At 34.4% G+C, this 12,068-nt stretch overlaps 1 long non-coding RNA gene across 1 annotated transcript; it reads right to left on the bottom strand.

Annotated features, from left to right (window-relative positions):
• Window positions 1-771: 771 nt before the first annotated feature.
• LOC141441674 (uncharacterized) lies at window positions 772-8,179 on the bottom strand. Its single transcript, XR_012452835.1, has 3 exons — window positions 6,489-8,179; window positions 5,416-6,335; window positions 772-4,873 (listed from the first exon to the last, which is right to left on the bottom strand). It is a non-coding gene; the product is annotated as an uncharacterized lncRNA (long non-coding RNA).
• Window positions 8,180-12,068: the final 3,889 nt, after the last annotated feature.

Below are 12,068 nucleotides of genomic sequence, written 5' to 3'. Positions count from 1 at the left end.
GATTCTTGTTATATTTAAACCCTTTTTTAGGTATATATACCGTGCAATATTTATCAAAGGGAAATATTTTAGTTTTAAAACGACATAAGTCATCTGTATTTTGTTTAAGATCAATCATGAGGTAACCATGGGCATCTTTAGTGGAATCTTTGTAGGCTTCATCTACGAATTTCGAATTTTCCGGGTAAACTTGTCGGGACAAGTGGCGTATTTGAGTTTTATCTCTAGGATTTTTAAAATATATAATGTAACTTGTGTTTAGCGAGATGTCACGTTGACCTTTTCCTTGATGAAATATATTTTGTGTGATGTAAAACACACTTAAGTTTCTATGGTGGCTACCTTTCGTGAAAATGTCAACGATCCGTCCATCCGCCTCTCTCATCAAATCGTCGATTATAAGAAGTTTAGGTTGCTTGCCATCAAACATGCTGATATCAGGTATTCCTTGACTATAATTTACATTTTCTAGGTTGTACAAAGGCTGCATTTCATCATAACACCATATTACTTCTGAAAAATTTACATCGCATAATACTTTGCAATTATTTAAAAAGTCTGTGACAAATTTTGATTTTCCACATCCACTTGGACCGGCAACAATGGCCGTGAAAGGGTGACAAAAGTGAATCATTATATATTTTGTTATGCTAGAAAGACGTGCTGAATTCAAAAGTTCAAGTTCACAAATGGTAGATGTGAAAGCATTGACAAGTTTATATATTTTATTGAATAAAAAAATTAAACGTAAATTAAAATAAAATAAAAAAATAAAAATCAAAACGTTTATTCTTTAAGTAGACCGCAACGGGCTCTTTTACATGTATTTTTTTTTATACTACCAACGCATTCGGAAAGACCATCATTGCCAAGAAGAATGCGTCGCAAGAAACTTGGCAGAAAGTCATTTTTTCAAAACAGAATATACAATTACAATTATCTTAACTGTGAAAGCTGACATAACCAAGTAAATTAAAAACACACACACACACACATAAATTACATAAGTACATCTGTTGTCTTATCCACTAGTGCATACACAAATATTACAAAAAACTTATCTTTCCATAAACGTACATTTAATTAATCAGTAATTAAGGCATATATATATACACATAAAAAGTACAGAAAATAATACTAAGACTGAATGTTCCTTATTCTATAGTGACCCCAAGCCAGCGTGTCAGTGGAATTTTCTAATAAGTAACGTTTCGTATCGCTGTACGATAAAGATATTTTATTTATTTTTTGCGTAAATATTACATGTTTTATAGATCTAAAGCGAAACATTTCACACATCAAATTTGTTTTTTTGAATAAACATTCTTTATAGTCGGTGATGTTTAATTTTTTTGTAACACATTTATTAACTCCTTTAGCTTTCGCTATTATGTCATTTTGCACATCCATCGCATACATTTTCGATCGAAGTCCAACAAACTCTTTGAAAATTTTACCATTATTTTCATCTTTAAAAAAACCCAAACGCTTTTTATTTACTAACGGTAACCCGTATTTATTGTCAGGAGGATAATCAGAGGTATCAAAGTAAGATTCTAAACTTGATCTCATATCAAGGTAAAAGTTATCCGTATATATTTGATATACCAAGCTGTCCGTATCTGTGTAGAGTAATTTGAGATTGTCTTGATATTTGGTTTTCATGAATCCGTAGTGAAAATCATACATTAAAGTTTTCGACAAATCGAGTACACAAAATCCTAAGTAAATAGGTTTGTTGTATAAAACTTTTGTTTTTTTCAACTGTACTGCAACCAAGTTTTCAGAAAATATGGATAAACTATGAAATTCAGGTCTTGCTATTAACGACTGAACGCCTTGAGTTTTTCCGCGGTTTTGCCAGTGGTTGAGTAATTTAACATTTACTCTCTTATTTACATTTTCCATAGTCTTACCAAATACAGAATTGTTCATTAGTTTAAAGAAATCTTTTTCAAAGTCTGAACTGGCTAAAGAACGCATATGTGTGTTCAAATCTATGTAAGGTTTTAGCCACGCCTTTTGTTTAAACTGTAAAATTCTGTGAATTTTAAGCAAACGCAACCCCGATTGTAAGCATTGTTTAAGGTTTCTATAGTGAATAACATAATTCGTTTTGTTATATAGATTTGGAATCAGCTTTTTGTCTTTAGTATCACCTAAGCACACATTTTCTGGGCAAAATGGTAAATCGGAATGATAATCGTGTAAGTTATTTGGATATTCTAAATCAACTTCCAAAATGTATCCATGTTCAGCGTCATCGGGGACATTAAAGTTTGTATTAACATCCACCCACTCAAACTTACCAGTGGGAAGATATTGTGACATTGCCCAACCGTAAAGATTATTCGCATCTAGATACATTAGGAAAGATGATGGCAATGTACGATCATATTCAGACATAAATATGTTATTAGCTTTTGCATGTCTGTTACTGCACTGAGAAATACCACCCCTTATATTATTCGCAATAAAAGTAACTTTGTCAATATCCGTTAGAAGTTCTAAATTAATTTTAGTATACATTAACATAGCATCCCAACTTAATCCAGGTGCTGTGTAATAATGAGCGGGGTCCAATCCATATGTTTCAATACAAACATTTCTAAAATTTTCAAACACGTCTGTTAATAATAAAACGTCTGTTTTTAAGTATAGGTTTGAATAATCACCCATGTTTTGGCATTTAAAGTGATTCCACACATCACAGGCATGTTGGTAATCGTCTTTTGAAATGTTGTTGTCATTTAATGAACTGTAAAAATTATTGTAATCAGGAAGACTAGTTAATTTTAATGAATCTACAGACGTCATGTATTCATATGGATATACTCCTTTCCGTAATAAAAGTTTGGAGTCTTGTTCACACGGAAAATTTAACTGAAGTTCCCGAAACTGTTCGGGTAATAAATTTTTGGTTAATTTATCAAGACTACTACTCATAAATTTCAAGGAATCAAGAAATTTTAATTTCATAGTTCGATTATTAATATGTAATAGCTTTGAAAACGAGATATATTTCTCTTTATTTTGTGGAATAATTTCTATGGTACCCTCTTCAAATCCCAGTCCGTGTACAATAAAATGAGCATCGTAGTTACTTAAATTGTGTAAAAACACAGGTACAAAATTTGGGGTTCGATATTTCTCAGAGCAAGATGAATGGACAACCCCCTCAAAAGCGCCGGTATGATGGTTATAAAAAATCACCGACTCACCATTCAAATTTTTTTGACAAATGTGGCACGTGCTACTTTGAACAATGGTTATTTCATTTTGTTTTGTTAATGGTAAAGGACATTTTACACAGGTATTCTTTTTGCAAATATGCTCTAAATCTCTTTTAATTAATTTCATAAATGATTCGGCACAATTTTCACCCGTGTATGTCCTATATACAGATAAACTGTTATCATAGGAGCATTTAATGTAATATCCAAAACTATACACCTCATGTTGCTGAACATTAGTTGTTGAGGATTTACTTGGGTCGTTAATACAAGCTTCAATTGGTTTTAAAAATGCTTCGAAATCCGCGTATATTACAAATGGGAGTCTTAATTTGCGCTCATAATTGTTGAACGATATTTCACTAGAAGGAACTAATTCATTAAACCAGTTTCTTTTATAATCGTTTTCGGAGGGTAAGTTCGTACATACATGGAAACAATCATGATCCTGGTGTTTCTGCAAATTTTCACGAGAAGTGAAATAGATTAAACACCCATCACAAATATAGATTGCATGTTCTGATGTTGTCATTTGTTTTGATACTAATCGCGAAAGACTTTTTATATAGCAGTAATGTCCTTTAGTTCCTTCATTTATATATAACAAGTTTAAATGGGTAGCTTTTCTACTTTTAGTTAAGTGCAATGGACCAACTACCTTGTTTTGTTTTCTTTCCAAATCATACTCCAAACCGAAGACATTAATGCTTATATCATTCATTGCTTCAAATTTATGAATATCCGTTATTCTAATTGGGAAAGAGAGATTATCAAATTTCAATTTATTTCTATGAGATATATATGACGTTACCCTATTAGCATTGTGATTAGGTTTGAATAATCCCGATAATACAGCCCAACGAAAACACTCATTGTCTTTGTTTTGTACGTTTATAACGGCATTTTTGTTTTTTATATCTAATGGTAGGTCTATGTAAGATGAACCACGTAATGGATCAAATTTATTTACGTTCATGTCTAAATATTTTAATTTGGTTAGACTCCATCCACTGTCTTTTTTTTCAAAATTAATCACTTTATTTGCAATTTCAATTGCAATTGATGAAAATATTATTTCTTTAGAATCTCCTTTGCAAAAAACATAATTGAACGTTTGGAAGTCAAAAGTATTATTGAGTTGCTTAGTTTGCTGTATAAAGTCTGCATTAAGAATGAAATTTACTTTTACAACAAAGTGTTCTTCAATGGATTGATCTAGTAATTTAAATATTTTATCTTTGACATTTTTCAAAAACAGTTCTGGTGTTTCTAGAGGTTCGTTAACAATGCAATCGGATAAAATTCTGTAAGTAACTATCCTGTTCCCAAATGCGCTTTCTATTAGCTGAACATTTGTAAATTCATTGCTACAAATTAACACGTTGTTTTTGTGAAGTTTACTTTTTAAGTGACTGGAATAATATTTTCTCGGCGCTGACACGTGACATACGGAACATTCAATCTTATCATTATTTTCTGTACTTACATTTTGATTTGAAGACGACGCCGTTGATGTTGAAGCGAAGCTGGCCGGCGGGTTATGCTGTAACTTGATTTTCTTCATCACAGGCTCCTCAGTCAGTGTAGACGATGATGCTGATCTTTTCTTTGAATCTCCTCCTTGTCCAGCTTGCAAAGATCTGTAAAAATAAAATAACCATTAATATTGCAAATCATTACAAACACCAAAACACTACAAAGTTTTAATACTAACTATTTTTCCTTTTTACATTGTGCGCAATATGCTTGCATCGGCAATACTCCGTCAATTTCATCTGATGTATCGGATACGTCTCTTTTTATGTTATATCGATGTCCGTTACACGGGGTAAAGTAAGGAATAATGTCAGAATCTTCTAAACATGATATTGGTAAAACATTTCTAATAAACCACACTCGAATTAATTGATGAAATTTTGATAAAATTACAAATTTATCTAAACCTGCGATTTCGTTTTGAGATAAATCCAAATTAAAACTCATTTTAAACGAAATTGGTAAAAATGTAACCGGGAGAACGACTGCGAATAACAGAATCGACAAGGCACTCTGCTTATATACCCAAGAGTCCAACCCCTACCTATTGCCACTAACACAAACATGTTTCAACAAGATGCTCATCTTGTCATAACTTTAAAACCATTAAAATAGCACAATTATAGCAACAAAAATAGTAACTTACGTTTTGAAGTATTCTTGTTCGACTTTCTCGCATAGCTCGTACAAATCTTGATCTTCAACAATCTGGTCGAGTTGTTGTTCGAAGAAATAACTGCTCTGTGTATCCATGATAGGAGATTGCTGATAAATGTGTGATCTTAACGCAGGGTTCAATCTTTTTATACCGTCGTCTGCATTGCTAAAGTTACCTGCTAACGCGGGTAAGTAGTTAAGGTTGCTATACGTTTTTCAACAATGAGACTTTGTTCAGAACGCTCCGCCCGCTCCTTCCCATAGCGTTCTTCCCTTCTTATACAATAATAGCGTCTAAACATCTGACTAACAATTTAAACCACACTGTGTGTTGTAGGCAGTTGGTAAAATGTAACAAAAGAATCAATAATGCACGTTTAGGAGCGTTATAAAAAAACAAAAGGTTATACTAAGACAACCGAATAACAACATAAAATGAACTTATTTCTCACTGTCTATTACAAAGTTAACACAATCACTTTTAGCCGCTAAATGCTTAGTAATATTGTAAATTACATCTTTTGTTTTTTCGACATGGTCATCATTGTCGGAGTGGGCGTAGTACTTGATACGTACTTCGGCATGTTTCCACTGTTCTGAGGAGGGAACGTTCTTAATTTTCGCCCAATCATATAGTTCTATTTTAATCAGGTGCGATGCGTAAGCTCCGTCGTCTTGATTGGATTTAATAAAAGCAATTCCCTCATCGGTGGCTTGGCTCACGCTTGAAGAATATTTGATCATTTTTTTTTTCTTGCGCTTTTCGAAGAAGCCATGTATGCTGTTACTAGGCCTCTTGTTCGAAATTGTTTTTTTTATTTTTAATGGAAGGACGCCTTCTTCGTCATCGCTCGGTACAATATGGGTTTCCGGATAATAATAGTGTTTAAAGGTGTTTTCTTCAGAAAGCTATAACAATAGAAAAAATATTTTAAACAGTGCTTCAAAGTTGAGTTACGCAGTACTTAAACACAAAAATGGTTGAAGATTATACCTATTACAATCAATAAAAAAAATTTAGACAAGTAAGTACAAATACAACACTAAAAACTACATACTTACATCCATTATTACAGCAACAAAACACTGACACTACGAATTTCAAACACTGAATATAATTACACTGCGGATCACTTGGGTGGGGGATCTGATTTGATGAATTATCTGAGACGATATGAAGTGAATTGGTCCTGACCTGCTTTTATACCCAGTCTGATCCGACAAGTTTAAACCAGTGCTTGGAGATGACTTGGGCACCCTTTGTCCATATAGAATTTCTACAGGTTGAAACGTGTTTTTAAAAAAGCTGTCAGCCTACTGGAACGAAGTAAATAAATAACAAAGACGTTGGATCGTTTGATACAAGGAAAGCCAAAAATCATTTACTTCGTATATAACAAGTATATAACTCAAAGCATGGAGTATGTACTTGAAAGGTAATACGAGTAGTTAAAGATTTTTTGTTGATGAATTATATGTGTGAGACTGTCTAGTCTTGTTTTTATACACATTCCGATTTTACAAGTTTAAACCTGTATTTGGAGATGTCTTGTATACCTTTTATACATAAATAGGTGCAAGTTCAAACCTGTGCTTTAAAGAAACTGTAAGCTTATTGCACAAGTTTAAACGCTGATGAAAGGGACGAAGTAAGTAATTAAATAACAAAAGGCGGCAGATAGTTTGATATAAGGGTAATTTTAAATAACTTACTGTTTATGTAACACAAAGCATAGAGTACCTACCTACGCAGGTAAGATAACGATTTGTTACAAATGACATTACAAAACGTAACATTTTACAAACTTCTTATCTTCAATTAAAACCGTTCACTGTTCAGTATATAACTGTTATAGAACAAAAAGGTAGGTTAGGTTAGGTTCATCATCATCATCATCATCATCTCAGTCTATATAGGTCCCACTGCTGGTCACAGGCCTCCTCCCAAAGGTTAGGTTAGCCTTATTAATTCATAAAGTTATGAATTCAGCGAAGAAATATTGTGGGTCCAAACAAAGAACTTACGATAATAAGCACAACAAATTTTGGACTATACTGTGTTTAAATAGCGTGGGAAACCGATTAAGGTAACAAAATCAGGCAGCTGGCTTATAGAATTTATGACAGAGTCAAGAACAGGTAGCAAACCAACAATCTATTGTTCGCGTTTTAACGTAGCATCGGAATGCACGCCAAGATGTTAATCATCATCATAGTTAGATTTATTGCAATTGTTAAAGTTACGAATTCAGCAGGGAATAAGCGTAACATTTACAAACTTCTTGTTTTCAATTAAAACCTTTCTCTATTCGGTATATATCATAAAGTAAAAAGGTAGGTTTAGGTTAGGTTAGATTTATTGCAATCGTTGAAGTTACGAATTCAGATAAACAATAACCCTCCTTCTTCGCAGTCGGTAAAAAAAGCTATTGATTAATTATAAAATCGAATCAGGTCAGAATCAAAATACATTATCTCCCTTTGTTGCGCATTGCACAGGTCGGTTAATAAAGCCTGTATAAATTGCATCAACTCCGTAGCGTCCGAGCGCAGGTAGCATTTTTTTCTTTTGCAGGTGGCAATCGATCAAAAAGGGATCAAGCTTTTTATGTGTTGGCGCCGCGACGTTGCTCTTGTGTTAGAAATACAGTAAATATATATAGGAAGGAGTGGGTGGAGCTTTCTGAAACCTCGTCCAATGGCTCCAAGTGGGGTGTTGCGGTTTTTTTGATACCAAACTTTTTTTTTTTTTTTTTTTTTTTTTTAGTTTTCCACGCCCCCAAGTTCGCCATTTTGACCGGTTCAAAAAAAAGTGATGGGGAACCGGCGAATCCCTACTACTTTCGTAGGTTTAACGAATTCACAAGGCGGTTGTGTGAAATATAATATTTAATAAAGAATAAATGATTACAATACTATTTCTAAGATTATCCTAAATGTCTTAATGATCCGATGTTAGGTGTCAAAAAAGCACTGAGCACTCGCGTGGTTTGGTTTTAAGGACGGCGCGATTGCCGTTCCGCAATAACACTCTTGATGCATTCGATGCGCCGGTGACACGTTGTGACGTATCGACAGGATGACGTACGCGGTGACGTAGCGGTGTGACGTATAGGGTTATACACCTAACAAACGGCTTAGTTTGGCGCGGGGTGCTTGTTTCATGCCATCTGTCTGATAGAGCACCGCTGGGTGAGGCGGGGCTCTGTTCTATTGAAACTCGTTGACTGGAAAGTAATTTATAAATAACTTATTTCGCTTAGCATGGTAGTTCTGCTACTTAGAATTTGCAGATGGTAGGAACTTGTGCAAGGTCCGCCCGGATTGCTACCACCATCTTGCTCGGTAATTCTGCCGTGAAATAGCACTGCTTGCACTGTTGTGTTTCGGCGTGGAGAGTAAGACAGCCGGTGAAATTACTGGCACTTGAGGTATCCCATCTTAGGCCTCTAGGTTGGCAACGCATCTGCAATCCCCCTGGTGTTCTACGGGCGGTGGTAATCTCTTACCATCTGGAGACCCACTTGCTCGTTTGCCATTCAGTCGAATAAAAAAAAATGTACGGAACCCTAGATGCATGAGTGCGACACGCACGTGGCCGGTTTTTTTCTATTTAACAAGTAGACGACTACGTGGTACATGTACAGTCAACTATAAAAGATCAATACAGCTAAAGTAAGAAAAATATGTATACATGACTTTATTGATTTGCACGTACGTGTCGTGTGTACTAGTGATGTAATGAATGTCATTTTATGAACATTCGCGAATGCGAATGCGAATATCTGCTACCGACATTCGCAAATGCGAATGCGAATATTCAGTTGTTCGTTCTGGCGCCAATTGTCTATGGCAGTCTCGTTCAAATCATGCATCGCAAAGTAAATAAATAAATAATACCAAATGATTTAGTGAAGACTGATAATGTGATTACGAGGTTAATTAATTTTTGTTGTATAAAAAAAAAAATATATTTTGATTTTATTAACCTAATAATTGTATCTAATAATTGAATTTTTTTCTGATATTCACATTCGCAAAACATTCGCAGAAATTTTGCGAATGCGAATGCGAATATGGAAAAATAATGCGAATATTCGCGAATGCGAATGCGAATGCGAATATTCGTTACATCACTAGTGTGTACATATTTTTGAAAATTTGGCCTATTTATTTTTTTGTAGTTGACTGTACATCACATGTGCAAAATACTCGACCGGACCGTTTGCGAAAACTAGTCGACGCATGAGATTAGAGATATAGGGGCAAATATCGCAAAGGCCGAGGGCCGCCGTTTCCCACCAATGCCCTGATAAGGCTTATCAGCCTTTTACGTATGACATGGACCTTTTGCAGTTAGCACTTGCGTCGCTCCTTACTTTTGCAACATCCTATAATATCAAAGTTCGTCAAACTATATTGAACTCTATTGTCGAGGATTTTAAGTTTGACTTTGCGTGTGCTGTTGTTATACATGGTGTTCTTTGGAAAATCCGTAGTAAAAAGGGTGTTTTCAATGAGTTTTGGAGACGATTTGTATGAATGGGAATAGATTTCTGTTCATAGAATGATGATACTCGTAGTTTAAGTGTGGAATAAAATAAAAAAAACCTATCAATTGGAAGTCATACTCGCACGCAGAGGGTTCCAAGCTAAAAGACATATAAATTATTATGATTATTAGGTCTCACTGCCTGTCTTTCTGACTGTATACCTGTTTCTCGGTCTGTTGCCTAGTATCCATAGTACAAGCTTTGCTTAGTGGGACTGGGTCAAAATTGGTGTATCATTTTTGAGACTGTCATAATGGAGGGCTATCGTTTTTTGTCTCACTAGATGGCGCACTGTTGCATGAGGTTTTTAAGTATGGCTTTCAAAGTCTGTTATTACGGGCGTGAAAACAAAATTTAGATTAAAATCATATTAATACACCTTAAAACCGTACCATAAAAATATCGAGCATGCCACAGTGTTGCATAGTCCCCGTTTTGTTTTGTCCCTTTTGTCCCCGTAAGGTTTCCGAAAGACAAAACTGTCTCAAAACACAGACATTCATTGCCCCGGAACGCATATTTGCCATAATTAATTTCAGATATTGCAAATTATTCACAAAATTATTCTAATTATAAATAAACCCGCGTAGCTCACCCAAAAACAGTGACGTTTGACATTTTGGAGACCTCTCGCTACACTAGCGCCTCTAACGGCGAATTCATACGCGATAGTCCTCATTGGCTCATTTAGACGTAAACATAGACATAACTTTATTTCGACATCAAGCCTTTTAATAATACACAATATACAGAAAAGAAAAACATTTGATGATATCTAAAAGGAAGGAAGGAGGAAGGAAGGATTTATTTATTAGCTAATTGCAAGCAAGACCGTAACGTCAAGAAAACCTCACGATACTAACGCCATCTAGCGATATCTTTTAGCCCTCATTATCCTTACCATCCAAGCTTCCCTCGCTGGACTATGAAAATAAACGAAAGATTTCCGCTTAACATATTGGGTATCCGAAATTCACTTAACAAACTTCCTTGCTTAAAATCGATACTTAAAAAGTATTCGGCAACAAAAGTTCGATCCCTCCTCAGAAGTTGGGGGTTTATTTACCTTATTTTCCGCTAAGACCGATGCTGTATCAATAAATAAATAAATCATGCGCCTAATACTTCGTAAGGGAGGGCTCACTTACTTTGAAGTTTCTCCAATGAAGATTTAGACACATTACATATTATAATAGATAATATATTATTATGTAGATCCCACGATTAGGTAGTTTTCACAACTCTATATTATATCTTCTCACGAATTTTAGGTAAAATAACTCTACCTTTTCCGATCACTGCATATTAAATGCTATAATGAATAAAGTAAAATTATTATCTAACGTCCACTTGCAGGCTTTTAAATCTAGGTTTAAGTGGTCTTAAGTCCTGTCAGATCCATGCAAGAACTGTCAGGTTGTCTTAAATCGAGATTTAAAAAAGCCTACAAGTCGCCCTACGACCAAGCCAATCAGCGCCAACAGCTACGATCAATAAAATTATTTTAGTATTTTTTTTTAAATTTTGTAGTTATTTTCCGGGTTTAATATTACTAAATTAATAAAACTTTATAATGAATAACAGTGTCGTTGTAAAAACAGACCTAAGACGCAAAAAGTTATAAAATAATATTTTTAGATATTGCAATATTTGCTAAGTTCCTCGCAATGAAAGTAAAAAGCAAAATGTAAAAATCGTGTGGTTTGCGTGAATTGCCGATCTATTTGTATTTCATAATGTGAGAGAAAAATAAATCAGTACCAAACATATTTTTCACACGCAAGATAATATAAACGATAAACCGATCTGTTTATTGCGTCAAAAGCTCTAAACAATAAAAAAATACGGTTTTTCTGTACCATTACAAGTGGATTTTGAGTTTCCATAGCAACAGATTTATTTGCATATTTCGTTTTTGTCAGGTAACTATAACATTGACATACATTCCCATCTCTGTTATCCATACATTTTTATACATACACGTACATGAAACACAAAACACGCTTGTCCCCAAACTTATTACCCCTCTTTCGTCGGAGTCGAGTCGGGGGTTAAAAAATGGAAGATTTATACACGCACGTCGTTTTTA

This window comes from Choristoneura fumiferana, chromosome 24 (assembly GCF_025370935.1).
Source record: "Choristoneura fumiferana chromosome 24, NRCan_CFum_1, whole genome shotgun sequence".
Classification (NCBI taxonomy): Eukaryota; Metazoa; Arthropoda; class Insecta; order Lepidoptera; family Tortricidae; genus Choristoneura; species Choristoneura fumiferana.
This window is presented reverse-complemented; position numbering and strand designations above follow the sequence as displayed.